Source organism: Cyprinus carpio, unplaced genomic scaffold (assembly GCF_018340385.1).
Source record: "Cyprinus carpio isolate SPL01 unplaced genomic scaffold, ASM1834038v1 S000006548, whole genome shotgun sequence".
Classification (NCBI taxonomy): domain Eukaryota; kingdom Metazoa; phylum Chordata; class Actinopteri; order Cypriniformes; family Cyprinidae; genus Cyprinus; species Cyprinus carpio.
This window is the reverse complement of record NW_024879211.1, coordinates 443,345-453,975: the sequence shown is the minus strand read 5'-3', so window position 1 is coordinate 453,975 and position 10,631 is coordinate 443,345. Positions and strand designations below refer to the sequence as shown.

At 38.2% G+C, this 10,631-nt stretch overlaps 1 long non-coding RNA gene across 1 annotated transcript; it reads left to right on the top strand.

The window, feature by feature from the left end:
• The first annotated feature begins 9,384 nt into the window (after positions 1 to 9,384).
• On the top strand, positions 9,385 to 9,967 carry LOC122143967. Its single transcript, XR_006159455.1, has 4 exons — positions 9,385 to 9,430; positions 9,521 to 9,604; positions 9,725 to 9,787; positions 9,867 to 9,967. It is a non-coding gene; the product is annotated as an uncharacterized LOC122143967 (long non-coding RNA).
• The last annotated feature ends 664 nt before the right edge of the window (positions 9,968 to 10,631 follow it).

Genomic DNA, 10,631 nt, shown 5'->3' with positions numbered 1-10,631 from the left:
ACATTTCAAAGCTTTCACAGTTGTCTTATTTCACAATCATTCATTTATATTACATTTGCACATTACCTTCCTTATTTCATCGATTAACTTAATGTTACACTTAATGTACACCTACCAAATCTTACCTTTACCTTACATTTTTCCATATACACTGTGCAGAATTACTAGGCGAGTTGATTTTCTGATCATATTTTTTTCCCAACAAGTATATTTTTTACTAATTCCAAACCACATCAATCTTAATAACTATTAATTTTGTATTTAATCTTTTATAAGTGATATATAATCTTTTTTGGCTCATTTTATCTGTAAAAGAAAATCTGCCTAATAATTATGCACACCTGAATATAAGGCATTTTTCACTTCAAAGGTTCAGCCTCCTCCTTCTTGGCACCGCGTCACGTGTGACTCTTGAACTGCTCCACTGGCTGGGTGCACCTTTGCTTTTAAAAAGACGAAATCACCCTCGCTGTTGAACAGTACACGACCCACTTTTCCACTATGTGAATAATGGTGGGTACTTTTATAATTTTTCCTTGCTGCTCCATCAACTCCTTCTGACAGAACGAAGTAGTTAAATATATAGGTTACCTCTGGCCACTTCTTCATATCGTCTACCCACGTTAACAGCGACGATGGATGGGACAATTTGAGACCATCTCATAGTCTTAAGAAGTTTTCATCATGCTCCCAATTTATAACATTTATGGTATTAACGTTCTTTGTCATTTCGCCACAGTTATAGCTAGCTATAAACAATCTTACAACTACTGAACTAGTTACCGGACGTGCCGTATCAGTTTAGCGGAAGTCGGATAACAAAATGCGGAAAAGCGAAGTATTAAAAGTGGGCGGGGCAGAATAAGGTGAATAGAGTGCTGGAGTTATGACGTCACTTTGTAGGCCAAAACGCGGAAGTGAATTAGCATTTTAGGACTTCGGGTTCCACTCTGCCCCTAAAGTCTATGGGTTTTTTGAATGGGTTTTGCTGCTAATCGCCTGAAATAAGGTCTGTGTGTTAACAAAGCCTCTAAATATTTTCACATTTTGATCTATGACAAAACACACACAAGTTATAACCTGCTTGTGATTTTTTTAAACTTTATTGTGTCTTAAAAACGGGGTGCTAACAAGTTGCTAAAAGGGAACTACATCCTTTGGCGGGGGACTTTAGACGTCATCATGACAAACAGGAAATCTCTCAATAGCCTCATGTTCTTAGAAGTTTACCTTTCAGTTAATATACATAAAGTTATATATTTAGTCTTTTTAAATTTTAGTTTTTCCAAATATTGTTTGTACACAGAATTCTGGATATTAAGGTAACCGATTACCAGTTCTTTATTTCTGTGGAGAGACTGTAGGTCGACAATGGTGTTTTGTTTTGTCCCGAGATGCAACCACAAGTCGTCGAATGAAAGATGCTCGTTTTACCTTTTTCCGTCCGATGTTACCCAGCGGAGACTCTGGGTAAGCTCACACAATGATGATTTCCATGTGAACACCGTATTTACTGCCTTAATGTAGCCACGACGAAACTTTAATGGTGCATGTTGCTTAACACGCTAAATGTTACTTTGACGGTCAGATGGAGTTAAAAAGGCTAGCAAGAAATATAAACGTTTTCACTAACCAAATCAACAGCTAAATACCTTTGTCTTTCTCTTAAAATATCTAAAAGCTTGTTTACTTTTGCCACGTTTAATAGATATAGATCCGCTCCAGTTTTTATTAAAGGCTAACGTTACGTCGAGAAATGTGTTTTAATTAAAATAAACCTGGTTTATTGAACTTTATTTGTAACTTGTTTGATATAATTATATAGAAAGGGTGGTCCTGCACCCTGATATTTTGTGAAACTGGGCTTTTTTCACCCACTATAGTAATATGATTGTATTTGTAAACAGCATTAGTAAGGCATTAGGTAACAATGATATTAATCTTTGTTATTTTAGTAGTAAATGTTAACTATATTTAAGGTGAGATATAAACGGGACAGATCAATGAAGAAGATTATGTAAATGCTGAAAACTCCATTCTAATTTCATACAAATATTTATTGTGTGATTGCCCCCCACCCACCCCCTTTGTAATTTTTAAATCATGAAAAGTGTAACTTCCATAAAACTAACATTGCTTATTTTGAGTTTATCCTTGAGACAAGCTGACCCTGAAGCCGCCCAGTGTCCATTCTCGCATCTGCAGCTGTCATTTTCCTGCAGGGGAAAAAATGTCACTGTTTTGTTTTTAGCCACAAATGATGTTCCATACTGGGACAAATTTTGGAAGATCATTCATACTCCCTGAGACAGGATAGCGCTGATGTGCCTAAAAATGTCCAACCCCCCAATGGATGAAGAGGAGGAGAAATGGCTAAACAATTTATGGCTGACAAAGATGGATGAACCCTCCTCCGGCTGATCAAACCCTCACTATCCAATTCCTGAGGAAACAAACCAAATAGTAGCAACAATGAAAGAAGAGCTGCAGTCTAAATGAAGAAAAAGAATCCAGCTTTGAGACTGAGTTAGAGAGCCATTCATAGCAGAGATTCAGTTTTCAAAAGACAAACTCCAAGGGCAAACGAGGTAACTGTCATGACATTGGTATTCAGCCTCTCAGATGAGTGATAGTGTGATTCAGATGGAGACAGGATTGCCAGATAGAGATACTTTCAGTGCTGTGTGTGAATATGTTGCTCGGTATTGAGGATTCCATTTACGTACTTTGCTTGATGGAGACCCAAGAGAAATCATCCTTGAGGACATATTTTCATGACCTTGATGAAAATTCGCGCACAACTATACACACTTTCCTTGGCTGCACTCTTCACTGTAGTTACAGGGACTGTAAAGTAATGTATTAATAACATTCATAGAGGGTTTTTCACAAGATCCTTTTTAAGGATAATGAGTACTGTCAGCCAGGACGGAGAAAAACCATTCTCTTCATTTCTACCTTTCAAAAATTGCAGAATTGATTTGGTTGCACATGACATAAAATGGCTATTCCAAACAAATGGATACACAGAAAGAGACCTATTCGCATAACCTGGCATGCCATCCTTCAAAGTAACGTACTAATTGGGGTGGCACCCAAATGCTGTGATTACATACTGCAGCAAAACTTTACCCAGGATCTGTAAGTGATAAGGAGATAGTTACTTGGATTTTCGTGGTGTTTTGAACCATTTTAAGCCTGGAGACCTGATTTTGGCTGACAAGGGATTCCTAATCCACAACATTCTGCACAGGAAGGAGTCACACGCAGTAAACATTCCCCCCATTCCTCAGTCACGTGTCCAACTGGATACAAGTGAAGCACATGCTACAAAGCTGATTGCACAGAACAGAATTCATGTTAGAGAAGGGCAAAGATTGATTCCCATCTCATCTCACTTGCCGCCTTTGCAGATAAAACTGGTTCAGGTAGAGCTGACGTGCACTAGTGAACCTCCAAAAGTCCTCATCTCATAAAAAGAAGTGGCAACAGAATAGTGCAAAAACACTCCTGCTCTCTCCATCCAGCCAGAAAACAATGGATTTCCTGACGTTTTCTAATATTACCTCAATGTAAAGGTTAGTAAGTTTTTAGATACTTCTATTCTCTCATCGTTCAGTTAAGCTCAGCCCAGCTTCTTACACTGTGTCTACACCAGGTGCGATGTGACACACAGCTTGTTCTTGTTCTAATCGCATTGCACCGCGACCTCATACAGTAAGAAATATGTCAACAAATTTTTGATTGTTCAGATTTTTTACAACTATTTTTAAAATTCTTACAAAAATGACAGCATAACACCACCCCATTCCGGAACGACTCCACCCACCAAATAATAAATTGAAAGTTTAACCCAAAAACAATTAGATTCTTGTCATATCATTCCAAATAAAACTTAACATAACTAACAATTCATTTTATAACAACTATTTTACATTTTAGCCAACCTTCTAATAAACCTTTTTGTTCTCTTAATAAAACTCATGTATATATTGAACAAATATTTACAGTTTACTTTTGTGCCAGCTGTGGAAGCATGTGGGACGTAAAAAGTCTTCCAGGACTTGCAGGTTGATTGCCAAGTGTCATCTCTGGATATGGGGATGATGACACTTGTTTTGTGGTCCACACAGGAAGTAGCAGGTTTCTCTTGCAGTGAGGTGAAGCTGCCCCTGTACTTGATGCCAGTAGGGGTGGTCTCTGCGCAGGCTGTTAACACCCCCTTCCATACTGACAACAGAAGCCTTTATTTTGTGCACCTGCCTCACTAATTGACTTTTCTCTGCAATCGTAGGGACACTTGGCCTCCAATATTGCAGATGCACCCACCAGACCATCTGAAGATGCTCCAAACACTCCTGATGGAGGACAGCCAAAAGCCAGACTCCTGGACTGGCATCTGAGTTGCTGTGGTGAATGCCTGAATGGCTTCACTCTCTTTCACAACTACCCCACTGTAAAGACAAAACACCCCTCTAGGGCTTGTTGGGCTTCCCAGCACCCTAGCAAGAAGTGAAGCAGTCACACGCTTTGAGCTAAGGACAGCTTTCCAAAGTTGCTGGCAGTCAGCCTTCCACGTGTTTTTCCATCACTTTCCTACCCGGGGGCCCGGGGGCAGCTGTGGCCTTAATGGTTAAGAGAATTGGACTTGTAACCAGAAGTCGCCAGGTCGATTTTTCTCGGTGCTGGCAGGAGTTGTAGGTGGGAGGGAGAGAATGACAGAGCTCTCTTCCACCCTCAAATACCCATGGCTGAGTGACCTTGAGCAAGGGCACTGAACCCCCAGTTGCTCCCCGGGCGCGGGATATAGCTGCCCACTGCTCCAGGTGTGTGTTTCACGGTGTGTTCACTTCTCACTGCTGTGTGTGTGCACTTGGATGGGTTAAAAGCAGAGCACCAATTTCGAGTATGGGTACCATAACTTGACAAATTGTCATGACTTTCACCTTTCACTAAATTAAAGGTCAGTTTGGATTGTTGCGCTGACCAGTTGTTGCCACCTGAATAGCCCCTCCGTTCCTCCTCTGACAAAGCCATACTGGCCACGGATTCGCTTCAGGGGCCCCTGATGACCTACAGACTCTACAATTCTAGGAACAAGAATGTTGCTCCCAAGGTTGGGATTCTCTTCAGGCTCAGGTGAGAGAAGCCAGGACATTCCTGAGAACCTGCCCCTGAGTCTGTTCCTCAGCCAATCACGATCCTCTCCTGTTGGCTTCGTGTCAGTGGGTTATAAGGGCTCATTCGGTGGAGGGACACAGTTCATCTAACAGAGTGTGTGCTCTTAGCTGCTATTTGGGGCTGCTTCCCCTGACATGTGGTGTCTGTGCAGCTGAAATTGTGGATGGGCAAAGATGGCCAAAAGCAGCTGCATTTGTATTGTCCACCTGGGCATTCAACATTGTGTAAGCAACAATGCCATCTTTCCCTGTAGGAAGCTGTTCATGTTACAATATCAGTTTTTGCAATTCGTATATAGTTTTGTTTTCAGTTTTAACTATTTTATGAAAATAAAGATGTTTACTACAATTCTTACTGTAAGGTTCTGTGGCCTCAGTGATTTACGGAGCATTTGGTTAACTGTGCAAAAGGTTGCGAGTTCAATTCCAAGAGAACATGCTGATATGTATCGCCTGAATGCACTGTAAGTCGCCTGTCTGACAAATACCAAAAATTAAAATGTTTTAAACTATTGAAACTACACTCCAGTCAGCTCACAGTAATGGGAATGTGAGATAAAACTTTAACTACACTGGCTCTTCACATTGGGGCTGTGTGGATTACCAGGTCAAAATATATAGAACAAATGAAACCAAATGAGTATATTATGGTTTATTAGGGAACATATATGGTTTATAATTATAATATATATTATATAAATACTCGCGCTGATTTTTGATGAGCTATTGGACAATTACAATCACCTTTAAAATTCAACAGTATATAATTATATACAAACTATTATATTAAAGTTTGGGGGATTTAACTGTGTTATTGCCTTGTTCAGAGAATTGTTTGTATAGTTATCTTCAAATACATAGAACACATATATAACTCCTCTTATCTCTCCCTCGTTTTACTTACCGAGGACTCGATAAACCTTGTCCCTCATGCTGGCCCTTACAATACAGGTAAGTAAACCAGCATCTAAGCTGCAACGTTCGCTACATGTCAAGATTATAGTAGGTTCTCTCCTCGATCTATGGTTTTTCTTATAGTCTAAGAAAAAAGGACATAATATGGGAAATTGATACGGCCATAGCTAAACGTAGTTGCATTCTGAGATGGTAAAAGCGTGGTTTTTTTTTTTTTTTTTTCTGGCGAATTAGCAAATGGTATGCAAAACAATACAGTCATTCATAATACAGTGAAAGATAATCTTTAAAGTTTATTTGGGGCACCATGATCAGGCATAATAATCTTTATCACAAACCCGCAAAATAATATTAAGGTTTATTATAAACTAACAAAATACTAAACGAATAAATTAAAACATTAACAAAAGATAAAAAATCTCAGAGAGGACACGCATAAACCAAAATTAGTTTCTAACATTTTTGGAAAAAAACGAACATGGGCAATATTTCTCATGATAAAGTGGATAAGTGTTCATACACAGCGCAGACTGCATAATGAGCGAGCGTGTTTTTTAAATAAAGTTTTGAGGAAGCTTGATGATGACGTAGATCCTGGTGTGCTGTAGTCCCGTTTATAGCCTACCGTTTAGCATTTTATATGTGACGGCTTATTTAGGCTTCAAAAATGTATACATTTGGATTAACGTGTAAAGATTATCTTGATAGACAAAACGTGTAAGGGCTCATAAACTCTTTGTTGAACACAGATCTTATTTTTTGCGATTTGTCCGAAGTCTATGGGGAAAATGCATAGGCTTTTCAATCGAGGGAACCCATGCGCCGCTAATAACTTAGGGTTTGTCCAATACAAAGTGACATCATAACTTCGGCACTCTATTGCAGGATGATTTAAGGTTGTGCCCCTTAAATGTTCTGCTTGTACTCCTAAAAATTTTCAGTCAGGGGCTACAGTGCTTCACTTGTAAAAAATAGTTAGTCTGGAGCCCTGTAAAATATTAATCAGTTTGGGGACATTTTGCATGTTTACTGAAGAGCACTTTGGGACTCGGTATGTATTGATGATAACAAATGTAAATGGCTGTAAATAAACCTAAAAATAGCTGTTGCATGCCTTTTCATAAGGCAGTCGTCTGTTTAGCAATGCCTAATTTTATTTAACAACATTATTAATGAGATCATTTCAAAAAGTAATATTGTGCCTTTATTAAACGATCCTCTACGAAAAATAAATTTTTACTGTGTTATCGATGTACTTTCAGGAAGGATTCTTGTCAAGCAAATCTACTTAACAGCACATTCAATTCAATTCAATTCAAGTTTATTGTATAGTGCTTTTTACAATACAAATCATTACAAAGCAACTTTACAGAAAATTAAGTTTCTACAATATTTAGTAGTAGCTTATCAGTGAGACTGTCAGTTCAATGTGCATATGGCAGAAATGTTCAGAAAAATCAATAAAAGACGTAAACAAACAGACGATTAACACTATTAACAGCGATTTTACGCAATCAAACTTATAGCAAAATGTGGTAGTTCTGTATGTTGTCTTCTGGGTTAGCATCATCTCTGAGGTCCTCTGACGGGGCTGGCATCATCTCTTCTCAGGTGTTCTGGATCCAGACTGGAGCTTGTGTGAATCCTAGTTACCACGGGATGTAAAATCCAGCAGAAACAGAGAAACGAATAGAGACATAATTAGCGTAGCTGCTGTTCCAACCAAGGTAAAATGAATTAGTTTAACCCAAGCTAAAGGAATAATAATGCACATTTGATCAGATATAACTGCAGTCCAAAAAATTATGAGATGCATTATTTGAATGCTTGGCCAAAGAGGTGTGGTTTTTCATCTAGATTTAACAGAGGAAGTGTGTCTGAACCCCGAACATTATCAGGAAGGCTATTCCAGAGTTGGGAGCCAAATGCGAAACAAAAAAGCTCTTCTACCTCCTTTAGTGGACTTTGCTATCACTTCTATCCCAGGTACTATCAAAAGTCCAGCGTTTTGTGAACTTAGGGAGCGTGAGATAGTGTCTGGAGATTATTTAAACTCATTAAAGGCAAAAAATTTAAAAAAAACATAAACACTTTAAAGGCAGGGTAGGTAAAAAATTTATAAACAACTTTCTTCCAAATTTTGGTTTAAACTTTCTATATATATCAATGCATAAGTTAAAATGTAGTACTCTGATAAAAAGAGTATAAAAAAATCGAGTGGACTCTAGACCGTTTAATCTGTATTAAACACAGCTCATTATTTCCATTCGGGGACGAAACATAGGATTGGCTTAGGCGACTGTCACTCTCTCACAACCATGGCAACCACCCTTTTGCCACACATGACCCTGCCCACTTGCGCGCGCACGTTTGAATTTGAGGAAAATCAACAGGCACGGATCCTAGGAATACCAAAACAATGGCAGAGAAAAAACAGCAAGCAAAATCACAGTACCGGCCTATGCAGTTTACTGAAGGCAAACCAGGCAAAAAAAGGAAGACAGTAACAGTACAAGAAAAGGCAATGAACAAAAAGTCTTGGTATAAACAAAGAAATAAAACGCGAGTTATATCGGCGTGGCTTCCAGCGATGGCGAGAACTGAGGGGAACTCAAGGGGCTGAAAAGTGGACTCCTTGATGGCTTTATTTCTGCTGGACAGGTAAATCTTTTTTTTTGTATTTTGATCATACATATTTTTTTGTTATTTTTTTCATGAAGCATGTGTCATTAGCACACGTCAGCTGAGTAATATAGCCTAACAGTAACATTACTTAGCGAGCCGTAGTAGAGACAATAAATAATCTATAGGCCTAGCTCAAGATGATAGCTATAGTGTTGAATTGTGCATAATTTTGCTTTAGATAACTAAATACATGTTTAACAGATAGTAGGCCTAACATTACTCCGCATCTAGGAAACTTTTCTTAGAACTATATTTTACCCCTCTGTCTAACTCTTTTACCATGTTCACCTGTAAGTTTACCTGGCACGTTTTTTTTTTCGCACCTTTGTTTTGTTTTTTATATATTCTCTACCTATGTTTACTGATGTCTTTATCTTGTATCTGTGTGTTGTCGTACACACTTTGTTGTATGTGTGGTGTTATATTTGTGTCTGCAATGCAGTTGTGAGTTGATATTTGAGTGTATGTTACTCTGTTTATCTGTAAATCAAGACATTTTTATAAATGTGATGTAATGTTGTGTTGATTTGTATAATTTTTTTTATTAGTTATGAGAAAGACATATCAACGTCCACACCATTGAAAAGTGGGATTTACAATGGCACCACCACCTGTATTCCACTATTGTCTCGGAGGTCGCTTTCTGACCGGTGAGACTTGTATGTTGTGTTTGTTCAGTGAACGAGTGACAGTTTTTATAACAATCAACATGTTATCTGTTTTTATTGTCATTTTTCCAGAGATGATGACTTCTCAGTCCCTGGAGTTGAAGAGTTGGATAGTAGCAGCGTACAGGATAAAAACATTCAGGAATTAGATGCAAGGTATTGATTAGTGAGACATTTGTATACATATTTTATAAAACTTCACTTTATAGTTATTGTCTCCATCATTACTTCAACCAGTGATGGTGACATAAAATCTTATTTTTTATCTCTCTTTAGTATGTCATCACTGGATCTGGATGTCATCAGTGAAGATGAACTTAACAACATTAAAAACTCAATGTAAGTTGTTGTGTTGACTGAATAGATGTTTTAAATTATATTGTTAGATTGAATATAATTTTCCAATTTTACTACATAGTATCGAGTGGGAAGATGACACCTGGTGTCCTGATATGGAGACAAAGTCTGTGTCATCATTTGAAGAAGACGAAACAAAGGAAATAGATACAGACTATGATGGACAGTGATGATGAGGACTATATGCCACATATTGTGTGCGGTAGGTTCAATAATGTATGAATATTATATTGAAGTTATTCATCTGTTTGCTAGATATTTTTTAAATATTTGTGTTACAACAGGACTGGCGGGTGCTCTGAAGACTCCGATTTGTCTGAATTCCCTTCAAACAATTAGTATGGAGGACACTGTGCACGATGCTGAAGACAACTCCCAAGACCCTACTATTGCAGACATACATCCAATCCCAGAGACTGCTAAAATCATGGTTGAGGATGACATAATTGGCCAGCCAGCATCTATAACATACCACAGTTGTCTGAAGCTGCTTGCTGAATATCTTGTTCTACCTGTGAACATGTGTACTGCTAAGGACACAAACACAAATGCAGAGTGTGGGGCACATAAACCATTTGAGGTCAACATCCATTCCGGGGGTACAGCTGCAATTGTGGAATGGGTGAGTCTGAACTTTGTGTGACTGTATTGATAAACATGTTTTGAACAATTTCAGATGTTTTAGATGTGTAATATAGGTTAAATATATATTTTTAATTGTTTTTCTTTTTCAGATATGTTGTAATGGTCACACTGTTTGGAAATGGTCTGGACGTCTGGCATGGGTCCAAAAACTTGAGCAAAAAAATTCATGCAGTAAGTATAA